This window comes from Malus sylvestris, chromosome 9 (genome assembly GCF_916048215.2).
Source record: "Malus sylvestris chromosome 9, drMalSylv7.2, whole genome shotgun sequence".
In the NCBI taxonomy this organism is placed as follows: Eukaryota; Viridiplantae; Streptophyta; class Magnoliopsida; order Rosales; family Rosaceae; genus Malus; species Malus sylvestris.
The window spans coordinates 4,012,695-4,028,220 of NC_062268.1; positions in this window are offsets into that span (position 1 = coordinate 4,012,695).

Here is a 15,526-nt window from a genome sequence, read left to right on the forward strand (position 1 = left end):
TCTAGGAGCTTTCATCACAACAAGTGCACCATAAGTAACTTTCAATATCTGTCCATCTGAATGAAACCTGAAGCCCTTGGATTCCAAAGTACCCAAAGAAATAAGATTTTTCTTCAAATTCGGTACATACCGAACACCTGTCAACTCTTTAACCATGCCATCATGCAACTTCAAACGAACTGTACCAATCCCTTTTGTTGTGCAAGGATTGTCATCTCCTATGAACACAACGCCACCATCAAACTCTTTCAAGCTTGAAAACCAATCCTTGTGATGAGTCATATGATGAGTACAACCCGTATCCAACACCCGCTTAGTAGCACAATCAAATGATGAGGAAGTGGTTAAAGCAAAATCAGAAAAATATGTTTTAACCTCAGCAACATTAGCTTCAGAACTTTCTTTGCCTTTGGTCTTCAATTTAGGACAATCTTTCTTCCAATGGCCTTTATTATGACAAAAGGCACATTCATCCCTTTCCAAAGGTTTTATACCTTTAGAGTTTCCTCTAGGTCGAGACTGTGATTTTTTCTTACTAGAAGATGACTTCCTCTATGATGATCTACCTCTAACAAATAAAGTTTCAGAGGTACTATCATGATTTTTATCTCTATGCCTCATTTCATAATTCATCAAGGCATTTGACACATCTTCAAATTTCACAGTTTCTTTACCATGCATAATAGTGGTAACAAAATGCTCATAAGAGTCCGGCAAGGAATTCAACAATATTAAGACCTTATCTTCATCCTTAATATCCTCATCTAAATTTAACAAGTCGGCAATCAACTTATTAAAAGCATTAAGGTGTCTAATCATTTTTGTACCTTCTTTGTATTGGAAGCGGTAGAGCTTTTTCTTCAAGTGTAACCGGTTCTCTGCACTCTTCGTCATATACTTGTCTTCCAATTTTTGCCACAACACACTTGTTACCGTCTCTTGCATCACAAAATACTTCTGAGTTTTTGCAAGGCACAACCGAATTGAAGAGCAAGCCCACAAATTTAATTTCTCCCATTCCGGCTTCGACATAGCTTCTGGCTTCTCTCCCAAAGCGGTAAGTAGATCTTGTTGAGCCAACACATCTTTGACCTCACATTGCCACATCCCGAAGTTGTTTGTGCCATCAAACTTTTCCACTTCGAACTTTGCATTTTGCACCGTAGTTCTTGCAAACCCGGAGTTGCTTCCAAAAGGATTTTCATCTTACTCGTCTGACATCTTTGGCAACTAGACAGTACCCAAGAACAACCAGTGCTCTGATACCAATTGTTGTGCTAGGACAACACCAAACCCGTTGGAACCAACTCAAGCTAACCCACAGATAATATATCAAATGAAAATGCAAGAACAAAATATAAAAGACACCAAGATTTTAACGAGGTTCCTCAACAGTCAGTGTAACTGAAGTACGTCCTCAGAGCAGTAGGAGCTCACCCAATAATCCACTATCAACCAAATGGGAGTTTACAAAGTATTGGCAATCTCACAACCCAAATAACCCAATACACCCAATAGCTCTCACACACCACAGAAACAAATAGAGGAAGAAATATAATGAATAATTTCTTCTCTATACATATAGCTCAAAGCTATTACAACAACAACTACTTTGGTGGATGATTACTAACCAAAGAGATGAGCACTTTCTTCTTCTCTTCAAAGAGGATGGGGGCCTAGTTGCAGTGGCACTAGAGCCAAAGAAACTCCCACCTCACACAAGTTCGATTCCCCCCACCCCCAAGCTTAACTAATGACAAAAAAAAAAGGAGCTGCAACTTTCTTTTTCTGCTGCTCACTTCTCTCTATATTCAGCTCTCTATTTTCTTCTAATGACAACAAAAGCAGCAATTGCTGCTAAATAATTCATTCAAGTCACCCCGTGACTTCCCACATGGACCAAAGAAAAAATATTTCTCCAACATCATCATTTGTCATCATCACAAAGTAAAGAACCACATCATGATGTCTCCCTTTTTTTTTCTTTTTATTTGTTTAATAGTAAAGGTGATGGCCACTTGGCCACAATTCAAACACATATATCAATCATATATAAAACACATAAACCAATTGCGTGACTAGTGAGTATAAGCAGATGCAAGAAACAACCCATCATATTTCAATAAACTGATAATATATATATATATATATATATATATATATATATATATGAATATCCACCCGCGTATCATCATGATTTCTCACTTTTCTTTCTCTGTATTCAAAACCAGCGACAATTCTCTCCGTATTAGAGAAATGTTTCTTTCCTCCAAATGATGGCAAATGATGGCTACTCATTGAACATATTATGATGTAAGTATTTCTACATTATGAGATTAATTTCTCACATCCATATCTTCTAATTGTTCCATAGAGATAAAATTCTATCTTTAGATTGTTGGAGCAATATTAGAAAATATGAAAATAGCAATATAATTCCAATAATAATAATCATAAAGAAAATCCCGAGATCAATAGTATACAAAATTCATAAACTAGAGATAAAGTTAGAAAAACTGACAAACTTAGATATTGAGGCTTGCATAAATGCAACGTCCTAAAGATAGAATTTCGCTTCTACTCTTGTGTTTGTAGTTCGATAGGCATCCATCTCCCAAGATTCAACAATCTATAATCCGAAGTCAAAGCACTTCAATCTTCAGACTCTGGCGAACTTCATATATTTCGTACTCTCAAAACACGACTCGGAATTTGACACACAAAGCATGAGAGAAACAAAGTGGGGAAACCTTATTTCTCAAGAGTAAAAATTATCTCTTATTTTCTATTTTTAATACCAATGGTTTCATGGGTTTATATAGAATCCAATTTCTACTTATTAAAGAGATGTATTTCATCTATAAGTATACATATTTATCAAGAGAATACACCTAAACAACATAACCTTTCTAAGAAATTGGTTAACACTATTTTTCATTCAATTATTAAAATTATATATTACAATATTTCATTTTATAATATATAATTTCCAACACTTATGTATAAAGCCGTGTAATACAAAGTTTCATACTTCCGTTCTCTTAATGGAAAAGAAAAAACAGAGCATAAAAAATGTAAAGAAAAAGTGGTATACAAGAATAGTAGTTAACTTATCAACGATTATAATCTAAACATAACTTGTTTTCATTTGTCCTTTTCGTGAGGGTTTCTTTCTGTTTAATCGATCCGAGGTACTCGTTTCCAAGATTGGTTTGCACCGTGAAGAGGGATTCCTATGTCACATTGCGTACGAAAATTACAACATTACGTGCGTGTGTATGCATGGAATGGAATTGTTACCTTTTTCTGTCAACTGGCTCAATGACTCGGAGGCAACTCATCCACTCGCTTACTTCCTTTTGAGCCTCCCATACATAAAAGACCTCTCTCTCTCTCTCTCTCATTAAGGCTCTAAGCTATAGTTCACACAGATGACCAGAAGTCTTGTTCGGTATCGTCATTTTTGTTAACTTCATTTGCTATACATTCATTCCCTATCCAATCCCATGCTCTCTCTATTATTACAAATATAGCACTACCCAATTCTGTACTTTTAAAATATTTTTCTCTATGATCACGAAGAAACAAAGCGCCCTAGTAAACTCCTTGTTAGTCGTGGCAAGTCTCTTTTTTTGTTTGCAAATGAAAAGCCAAAACGGATACTACTCCTCCCTTCAACATCCCCCTCAATAAGTGGGATTCAATGAAATTCATCCACTTACTATCTAATTTTCTTTCTAGCAGCATAAGGCAGGATAGTGGTCTCCATAAATGTATTTTCTTTCTCCTCACCATGCTAGGCTTGCTTCTACAAGTTAAATGTGCAACCTCACAGGCATCTCCATTTGACACAGACTACGTCATTGTTTTGATGTTAATTGACGATTTTTTTTTTTTTTTTTTTTTTTTTTTTTTTTTTGGAAAACCTCGACGGTACGAGGGTAATTTTATTGATAACGAAAAAATAAGGTACACCTAGTCAGGGGGGGACATAAACCTTACCCCTCCAAAAAACAGAGATAACAAAAAGGAATACACTAGAAAGAAGGGGGGATATAAACCTTACCCTTCTAGAAACAAAAAATGAGAATGATACAAAGAAAAGAGGGGGGGACATGAAACCTAACCCCTCTAGAACCAAACATGAAGGTCTAAACCTGCAAAACAAATCAAACAACACCATAAAGATAGGAGAAAAAAAGGAAAGTGAGACAAACCTGGATGCCGACATGCACATTAATTTGAGAAGCGGTAACCAGGCAAGCCAACATAGTCAGAAAACAGAGTAGCACGAACCGCCATCGGAGGAGAATCATGCCATGTTAAAGATGGAGAAGACAAGCCCATGTTAGCAAAATTGTCCGCAACAAGATTTCCTTCTCGATATATGTGAGATGCGTAGAAAGTTATTTTCCGAATGCGATCCAAACAAATAGACCATTGCGTATGAAGAGGCCAAGGAGGATCAAAATCAGATGATTGAAGAGCAGAAATAACACTAGAACTATCACTTTCCAACCAAAGACAGTGCCAACCCCGCTGATAAGCAAACTCAATACCAATAATAATTGCTGATAACTCTGCAAAAAAAGAGTTGCAATGACCAATCCGTTGACAGAAACCTCCGAGAAAACGACCATGGCAATTCCTGAAAACTCCTCCACATGCAGCAGGACCGGGATTTCCTTTAGACAAACCATCTGTATTAAGCTTAACCCAAGGAAACCAAGGAGGAGACCAAAGGACAGGAAGAATAGTAGGAGCCTTGCGAGGGATAGGTTGGATCCCCAAAGAATAAATGATTCGAGTGTCAAAACCCTGAGAATAACCAGGAATAAACTTCCCACCATGAACAATCGCCGAATTAATAGACATGCAAAGACGATGAAAATAGATTGGACGACCCTCAAAAATAAATTTATTTCGAGCCTTCCAAATAGCTGAAATAGTAGAAAGACTCGCAAAAATCCATAGATTGTGCAATTGTTTGGAAAATGGCTTACGAACATATACATCCCAAAAAGCAACCAAAGAATCTGGAAAAGGTAAAGATGTACCAAATTGACATGCTAACCACCTCCAAAGTTGCCTAGATATCCGACATCCAAAGAAAAGATGAGCAGTAGATTCTTCAGAATTATGACATAAACAACAAATGGATGCCAAAGAAATACCACGTCGTTGTAACGCATCTTCTGTAGGAAGTTTATCATGAAAAAGCCTCCAAGCCAAAATAGATAGTCGTGGCGGAATAAAATGTTGCCAGATAACCTTAGCCCAAACACAATCACTATGTCTCCTTCGAATAAGGTGATAACCAGAAGAAAAAGAAAACTTCCCAGTAGGTGAGGGCTCCCAAATCAATTTGTCATCCTTAGCATTTAAAGGCAAAGGTAGACGTAAAATTTGTTGCACAATTGAAGGGAATAAATTTGAAAAATAATCTGGCAAAGACCAACTTTGTGCTTCAATAACATCTGAAACCCGAGGAAGAACCTTAGGTGAAATGACCGAAAATAAAGAAGGACTAATAATAGGCTCATCCAACCATTTGTCAAACCAAAAGGAAACTGACCTCCCATCACCAATAATCCAACGACTATTATTATTCAAAATAGGCAAAGCACGCTTCAAACCATGCCACACAGAAGACCGTAAATAGATATTTTGATTTCTGTAAGGCGAAAGAGGAAAACGCTGACGAGCAAAAGAACCCCACAAAGAGTAAGATTGTAAAGCATCCCATCCAAAACTAAGCAAAGCCGTTAAATTCAAAGAAGCTAAATCACGAAGACCAAGCCCACCTTCTTTTTTAGGTCCACACACCATACTCCAATCAACTGTTACCAATTTTCGGGAAGATAAATCCCCTGACCAAATAAAATTCCTTGCGCAAGCAGAAAGATGCTTTAAAATGCAAGATGGCAATTGATAAACTGAGAAGCTATGGAGAAATAAGCTTTGATAAACAGATTGTACCAATTGAAATCGTCCAGCCATTGAGAGAAGTTTACCTTTCCAACCCGAGAGGCGAGCTTTAGCCTTGTCTACCAAAGCTTGAAAGTGAATTCTCTTTGGCTTACCGCGAAAAATGGGTACCCCAAGATAAGTGAAAGGAACAACACCCAAACGAAAGCCAAGATGCCTAGAAACATGAGCTTTACGATGGGCTGAGGAAGAGCTGAGATAAAAAGTACTCTTAGATGCATTAACAAGTTGCCCCGATGCACAACCATACTTATCCAAGAAATTTCGAAGAGAACAAAGAGATCGAACATTCCCACGACAAAAAATGAAAAGATCATCAGCATATAACACATGAGTAGGAGGGCAACAACCTCGCGGAGCTGAAATAGAAGTAATCCTTCTAGTAGAGAAAAGCGAAGATAAACCTCTACTCAAAGCTTCCTCTGCTAGACAAAAAAGAAGTGGAGAAAGAGGGTCACCCTGACGTACCCCTCGGGAGCAAGAGAAAAACCCATGCGGTGTGCCATTTACCAGAATTGAAAGGCGAGCTGACTGTAATAAAACCCGCACCCAATCCACAAAGATACTAGAAAAACCAAAACTAGAAAGCACATGGAGAAGAAAATCCCAGTTCAAAGTATCAAAAGCTTTAGCGATGTCGACTTTTATGCCTACATTACCTCCAAAAGCCTTTTTGTCCATAAAATTGAACCCTTCTGAAACTAGCCCAATGCAATCAGAAATACGTCTACCTTTCAAAAATGCCGTTTGTTGAGGAGAAATAATGCGAGTGGCAATTAGGCTAAGCCGATCAGCAAGAATCTTGGGGATAATTTTGAACAGAAAGTTAGCAAGATCAATGGGCCGATACTGAGCAATTGTGGCAACACCTTCTACTTTAGGGATAAGCACCACAAAATTGCAATTGGCATTGGGATAAAGCCATCCACGCTTAAAAAAATCTTGTACAAAAGCAATCACATCTAAACCAACAATATCCCAGCATGACTGATAAAAGGAACCAGGAAAACCATCAGGTCCCGGAGCACTCGAAGGATCCATAGAAAAGACAACACTTCTAATTTCATCTGCTGAAGGTAAACAAGAAAGAGAAAGATTTTCCTCTTCACTAACCATAGGTGGTATTACACCACAAACATCCTCAATTCCAGTTGGGGTGAACGAAGAATTATATAAAGACTGATAAAAGTTTACCACATGATCAACAATAGCAGTATGTGAAGAGAGTACATTTTCACCATCTAAAAGATTTACAATCCTAGAGGAAGAATGCCTACCTCGAGCATAAGCATGGAAAAAAACGGTATTACGATCACCCTCAGTGAGCCATTTAACTCGAGCACGGTCATGCCAAAAAGCTTCTTGCATCTGAAGAGCATCAAGGACAGCCGTCTTAGCCACAACTTCCTCATTAAACTTCTCTTGCGAATTCCCATCAGAAGAAATACTATTTTGGATATTCTGAAGTCTTTCTTTAGCAAAAGTGACATTTCTATGGACATCGCCAAAAACATTAGAGTTCCAAACTCGAAGACAGCGCTTAAGGGCCTTAAGCTTTTCCAACATAACAAACATGGGACACCCATAGACAACAGTTGATTGCCAACACTTAGCAACCAAACCAGAAAATTCTGAATGTAAAGTCCACATGGACTGAAACCGAAAAGGTCGCGGACCTCCAAGACGAATAGCAGAAGCCGAGAAAACTAGACAATTATGATCAGAAACGACCCTGGGTAAAGCACAACAACTAGTATAAGGCCAAGAATGTAACCAACGTGTGTCACAAAGAGAGCGGTCAAGACGCCTCTCCATGTAACCATGGACATTCCAACCATTAGTCCAAGTGTAAAAAGCACCAGTAGTATCCATATGAGTAAAGTCACAAAGCTCAGTAGTACTGCGAAAGTCCTCACATGAAGTTCGAGCAGGCAAGCGACCACCCATTTGCTCATGCGCTCCAAGGATAGCATTAAAGTCACCAATTGCCATCCACGGCATTGTAGTATTAGAACGGATATTTAAGAGGTCACACCATAAAACACGACGAAGAGTCGAGGTAGTAGCCGCATAAACAATAGTAAACTGAGAAAGAACACCCTCAAAAGAAGTCTGAAAAGTAACTTGTTGCCCTGAAGAAGAAATCACAGTAGGAGAACAATAGTCCGTAGAGTACAAAACCCAAATATTAGGCAATAAATCATCCATGTTATTGATAGTAAGTAAAGAGAGACCTAATGAATTCCAATAAGCAGAAGGAATAGAATCAAAAGTAACCATAGGTTATTTGCTTATGCAAGGGCATTGGTAACTGTCAAGATACTGCAAGCATTCCACAATTCAGATCTCTATGAATTGATGAACAGAGTTAGCCTCTTGTGTGGAACTTTTGCCTTGATTCTACTAACGATCATTCTAGTTCCAGCTTTTGGGTGGTTTGCTCTCACATGATGGGTCATATGCTTTGTGACAACTGTGATTAAGTCCTATCCAACCTTGAAAGGACTTTGTACAAGTAGAACAATTACAAGTGACATACTTCGTTATGTCATTCACAAACTGAAGGTGCTGAACATGACATTGAATGGCACGAAAGAATCCCAATCCCAAAACCAAAATGGGATAGATTAATTAATGGGTAAATTTCGTGTTTGATTGCAACTCCACACAAAATTTTAAAATTTTACAACCTTGTACAAAAAATTATGATTTCATTGCAATATCATACATTCGTCAATTTTTCAATTAGTATCTTTGTTATATGCCTATGTGGCCCACTCTATCACCTATATGGACTATCTAAATTAAAAAATCAGAAGAAAAATTTTCTTCAAGAAAATTCATTCAATTCATTATATATATAATACGATATTCATTGACATATTACTACAAAATGAATGTATGAAGATGTAGTTATTATTTTTAAATGAATATATAATTAGTTGCATCAAGTATATGAAGTTAACATTTTTTTTAGGGTTAATCTCAGTTTATTACTCTCAAATTTCGTGGTTTTCAACATTTAGTACAAGAAATTTTTTCGTTCCGGAGTCATACCTAAAGTGTTAATTTTGGAACAGTCTCATACATTTATTAGTCTGGCTGTTAAGTCTCTCGTTAACTGATGACGTGACGACCATGTGGACAATGATTGGACATCACGTGTCAATAAAGGTCCCACGTGGATATAAAAAATAAAAAAAATTAAACATTAAACATTAAAAAATAATTTAAAATATTGCAAAAAAAATTGGGCGTCTTCTTCCTTAATCATCCCGACGCCGTTTTAATGGCGGTTCTGATTTTATTTGGGGATTTCTGATTTTTTTTTTTTTGCCTGATTCGTAGGGTTGGGTCGCTTCTACCTTTTCCCAATCGACTTTCTACGTAGTCAACAGTGGTTGTAGTTATGGACAAGGCTCAAGCCATAGAAGCCCAAACGCCCAGTCACCGTCGGCCATCTGGGATCTGCTGCATGCAGCTGCAGGGGTAGTAGCCAAGATGCGCATGAACCAAAGCAGAGGCCTCATGGATCCTCCACGAAAGCCTTCCCCCGTCTCGGTCCCCACCAACAACCCAAATGCTGCTTGTTGCTTCCGCCAACAGTCGATTTCTCACAAGTCGCTTAGGCACTAAGGGCTGGTTTGGTATTGATATGCTTTGAAAAATAGTTGTTTCTGTCTGTGAGAATAAGCAGCTGTGAAATAAAGTTATAGAATGTTTGGTAAACTCTTTTGTAAAAATGCTTTAAAAAAAACAGTATTACTGTGTTTGGTAAACTTTTATGTAAAACAGATGTGAAAAAAAGTCGGTTTTTCAAAGTTGGGTTTTGCAGCTTCTTGTTTTTGACTTTTTTTTCACCCAAAACTGTGGAAAAAAAAACTGAAGCTGAATGTTTACCAAACACAAAAAAAGCTCCCAACTTTTTTTTATACCAATTTTTTTCAGAATCACCTCAGTACCAAACCAGGCTTAAAAAAACCTCAAAACATTTATTCAAATGTCTCTGGTGACATCAAACACCTTGTTGGTATCATATATTAGGCCTCATTACTAAGCCCATAACTTATGTAAGAGGATGAAACTCTTACTCTATAAAAGGGATCATCCTCACCTTCACTAGAAGAAGAAAAAAAAAAGAGTCTCAGATCCTCACACAACAATAGAAGGCAATACCCTCTCAGCCAAACAGAGAGCAAAATGGCAAGGGCTGCATCCACAGAGAGTTCCCGCTGATCTATTATAATCCATACATTCATATAGTGAAATGGAATCAACATCAGTGTGGATGTAGCCCAAACATTGGGGAGAACCACGATACATCTTTGTGTTCTTAAGCGTTTGTGTGATTCACGGTCGGATTTACGTTGGTCCAAGATCCACCAGATTTTGTGCATCAACATTTGGCGCCGTGTGTGGGAAATCGACACGAAAAGCTATGTCGGTTCTTTTTCATTTTTTCATCTTACCACCGTGAAACCTTCACAACCTCATCATTGTCCACCGTGAATCTGCATAAACCTAAAAACCAAAACCAAAACCAAAATCCTAATTCCTTCACCCAACAACAACATTGGCTCTTCTGAGTCCTCCCTAACACATGAGTAAGGGAAGCTGACCATCGCCACCATTGTCACAGCCGCTGTCGTCGTTGTTATCATCGGATTCAAGTGATGAAGAGCCAGAACTTTTCATCACCCCACGTAGATGCATCTCGACCGTCCTTGGGCTTCCCTCTTAGCACGGCTCTTCTCTTGATCATCGTATTCAGCCTCAGTGGAATCTTCTTGTGCTGCTACCACTGAGACAAACTCAGATCATTCCGTAGATCTTTCAACCAAAACGCTGACCCCGAGGCCAATGTTCAACCACCATCTCTTTCCAAATCTAAACCTGCCCATATGGAAGTTTGTGAATTTTGAAAAATGAAGAAACTTAAGAGCTACTACTCGCATCTGAGGCACCACCAGACAATGGAGCTCAAATGGATCTTCCCCTTGGCGATTGGCTCCATTGTCTCCCGTATCTTCTCTCTTCCTCTCCAACCCTATATCCTAGTATTTCTCAATTGTTTCCATCTCCTGGTGGTGTGTCTCTCTCTCCTTCTGAGTCTTCTCTCCCCACCATCCCATCGAGCCAGAGTCCGCCGGACCTGGACGTCGATGTTGCTCCTGATCAACCAGACCTGGCTCTTGCTCAATCAGGCTCTCTCCCAGTTTCCCATGCAGTTTCTATCACTTCATCTCTGCCTATAAATAACAGCGCGCATGTACTGCAATGCCATGGCCACATCAATACATATCCTCAGCCTTTGGCTCCACGTTAAGAAACAATAGCATGACGCAATGAACTGGTTTTTTATTGCCAATCCGCCGTGGAGCCAGTCCTTCAAAGATTCATTCTTTGCGTACTAGAAAACCAAAAGTGATTTTTTCACCTCCGACCTCAAGCAAGTTCCCAACAGCCTCATTACGTTGGGGTGATGGAGAATTACGTCATGAAAAAGGCCAAACTCTATCTTCGGAATGTTGTCCGGCTGCATGCGCTTTACTGCCAAGTTCCTCCCGCTTAGGTGGCCATGGTACACAGATCCCTCGATATGGTTGCTCGAACTGATCGGTTGCTCTCGTCAGCTCCTCAATTGTATACATCTCTACCAACGCCTTTCGTGGTGTGGTGGTCTCGATGATTTGACTATCAAAAGTATCTTGAGATCCTTCAAATGAGACTTTCTTGGTGTGGTGGCCCTGAACTTACCTTCTCGTTCCACCGGATGTTGTACTACGGCTGCAACAAGGACTTCGGACCTGACCCACCGACCTAGATGCCTGACCCGGAGACTACAGGACTAACAAATGTTGGCCAGCTACTTGAAAGGAGGGGAAAAGAGCTCTTGGGTTCCAGATACAGGGATCCCACCTCCTGCGAATACCACGACCACCAGTGGAAAACCAGGAAAAAGATAATCTTTCTTACAATATTTCTATTATTATTCTCTCTACCATCTGCCAAAAAAAAGTTTTACTTTTCCTTTTCAGCAAACATCATTATGTTTTCATCATTTATTTAATATTTTATTATTATTATATTATGATATTTGTTACCAGTGTCGGCCATTTTCGTTTAAAATAAACATAACTTTAATCATTTCTGAATACTTTATTCATTATTTAAAATGGTGGGATGAACTTTAGTGACTCAGGGCACACTACACAATGCAAGTATACATATATATGTTTATTTAAAGATTTTATTATGATGATAATCTTTTGTCACATCATTACTACTATGCCAACACAGGCTATTGATACCACATAACCTGTGCGTCTATGCTTGTCATCGTAATACGACTTCATCATGATTATTCCCAAAGTAGGAAGTGTGACCACATCACATATTGTCACTTTTCATTATTAGGGCACGGTCCACACTCCATAATACAAAGTTACATATATATACACATATACTTTATCCCTATAGTCATCATGTGTAAGACTATTATACTCATATTGTTTTCCATTATTTGTCGCTAGTGACATATATTTAACCCAAGTACCTGTGCAATATTTATTCATTGCCTAGTGATATTGTGATTGCCCTTAAACTATGTTACTTATACAACATGTGATTTACCACACGACGGAATAAATTATTTATCTGTAGTAAGCACATAGTACAATATTTTACCTTGACAAACTTTGTCAATTTGATTTATTCATTATACGGTCATACTTATGCTGTCATTTATTGTCAGGAATTATTGAGTAACTAGATCCACTGATCAACATTGTTGCTGATTAAAGAAGTCTACCAATTTATAGACTGATGAGCCACGTGCTCATGGTGACAAAGAATCAGTCCGAACGGTGATCTCTTGTCTGACCAGACACCCACTTGCTCGGACACTCGTTTATTTAGACACCTATGTGCCTGGACCCAACTCAAAGACCCTACAGATAGCCCCGACTTGATGACCCTACGTATGGCCTCGACTCAAAGACCCGACTTGCGGACCCAATCCGCGGATCCGACACATAGACCTAATATGGGAACCCGACAAGTGGACCCAAATCATGTCGAGAATCAACTCATATTGAGTGCACGTTGACATAAAGTACATACTTGCAATGAGGAACACCACGAGCTGAGCCGCCTTGCAGCGAGCATAGCCTCTAGCCTCGCAACCTCGCAACTAGCATCATCTCCAGCCGAGCAGTATCGCAACGTGTGATACCTTTAGCCGAGTATTGCTTTATGTTGAGCATTGTCTTGTGTTGAATACTGGTTCAGGACAATATCTAGTCACTTCGGCCCACACATGGACTGGATTTGAAGTCTCCAGCCAAAAGACTCTTTTGACTGAAGACTTGGGGGACCATATATTGGGCCTCGTCTTTGGGCCTCATTACTAAGCCCATAACCCATGTAAGAGGAGGAAACCCTTACTCTATAAAAGGGATCCTCCTCACCTTCACTAGAAGAGGAAAAAGAGATAGAGTCTCAGATCCTCACACAACAATAGAGGGCAATACCCTCTCAGCCAAACAGAGAGCAAAATGGCAAAGGCTGCATCCACAGAGAGCTTCCTTGCCGATCTATTATAATCCATACATTCATATAGTGAAATGGAACCAACATCAAAGTGGACGTAACCCAAACATTTGGGTGAACCACGATACATCTTTGTGTTCTTGAGCGTTTGTGTGATTCACGGCCGGATTTACGTTGGTCCAAGATCCACTAGATTTTGTGCATCAACACACCTCACATTCAAATGATTTCTACTCCGTTTTTTCCTTGCATGTCTTTGAATCCAAGCCAGATCTCAAATCTAATGGTAATTAATGGATGATAATTTTAAATCATATCCATGGACTGATAACTTTTCTACATTGACTGGTGTTGGTCAAAGTTAGGCAAAATTCCACCCTCATATTCAAAAATTTACAAAAATATCTGCCAGCATGTGGGTGCCAAGTGCCAATCACGTCCACAGTTTAAGCTGTTGAGGCAACAACAGATGATGAAGGAGCAAAGCGCGGCGGTCTGGGGAGCACAAACTCAATATCCTCCGCCGCTTATGAATAGAAAGGTACGCAGGCAAGGATAGGTGGCTTGACGGAGAGATGGCGCTGACGGAGAGTTGTGCCTGGGTTCGAAACTTCAATGTGTAGAGGTCGAGCTCAATCGGCTCGAGAATGAAGGTCAAGCTCAATCGACGAGCTCACGGGGCCATTAAAGAGGATGAGGGTTTAGTGGGTGGAGTCGAAGAAGGAGGGGGAAGGATGGATGTGCAGAGGAGAGAAGGGAGGGAGAAGGTGGGGGGTCGCGGGTTCGGGGAAGAAGACAACTTCTTTTTTTCGTAATTTTTTAATTTTTTTAATGTTTAATTTTTAATATCCAGATGGGACTCTTATTGACACGCGACGTCTAGTTAATGTCCATGAATGTGCCACATTATCAGTTAACAGACAGACTAAATATATGAGACTGTCCCAAAATTAACATTTTAGATATGACTTTAGAACAAAAAAACTTCATTTACTAAATATTAAAATCACGAAACTTAAAGGTAATAAACTAAGATTTATCATTCTTCTTTAACGATTCATGAAGTTAAGAACTTATTCTCAATAATGCCACTTGCTACAGAAACACCCAATACACATAGATTGTACATTTCAAATTAAATTGCTATTACCCTAAAAAAATTAAATTAATGTATTCGACAAAAAAATTAAATAAAATTGCTATATTTAACAGAGAAATTATGAATGAAAACTAATAGCGCGTTTACGTAAGGGTAATCAGAATCAAGAAACGGAGTTGAATTCCGATTACGGCATACTCCGGTGTTTACCAAATCTGGGGGAATCAAAATTTAATGGGTCCCACACAAATTTTGGAATCCAATTCCAAAATGTGGCTGATTTGGATTCCTAAGATATAGAAGGTATTGGGATTCCGGGTGGCTTGGGCAATCCACTTGATAATTTTTTTCCCTTTATGCCCTCACTTACTTTCATTATTTTCAAGATTATCCTTTTTTAACCTAGACTTATTTTTCTTTCACCCAGCTCATTTCTATCTTCTCTTAGCCGCCTGTCTTCTCTTAACCGGAGCTCTCGTCACACATACGGCTAGGTAAATTCCTTCTTCTGCTTTTTTATCTCTGTGCTCGATGAATATCAGCATTTGGCTGCTCGTTTCTTGTGCGTTTCTTTCTTCTCCGCGATGGATTTTCTTTCGAGGATTCGTTCAATTTTTTTTCCTGATTTTCTTCTTTTTATTTTATTTTTTGGTGTGCGAAAAACTTGAGAGAGAGAGAGAGAGAGAGAGAGGATGAAAGAGTGAAAGACTGAGAGAGTGAAAGATTGAGGGTGAAAGAGGAGTTTTTGTTTGTTTTCTTTTGAGCTTATCGTCTGATGAATCAAAGAATCATTTTTTATTTTTTATTCCATAAAAGGGGAGTGGAGGAGGAGGACTAGAGGAAGCACAGCTCAGACTGTGAGTTGGGTTTTGCTCAGATTTCTTGCCT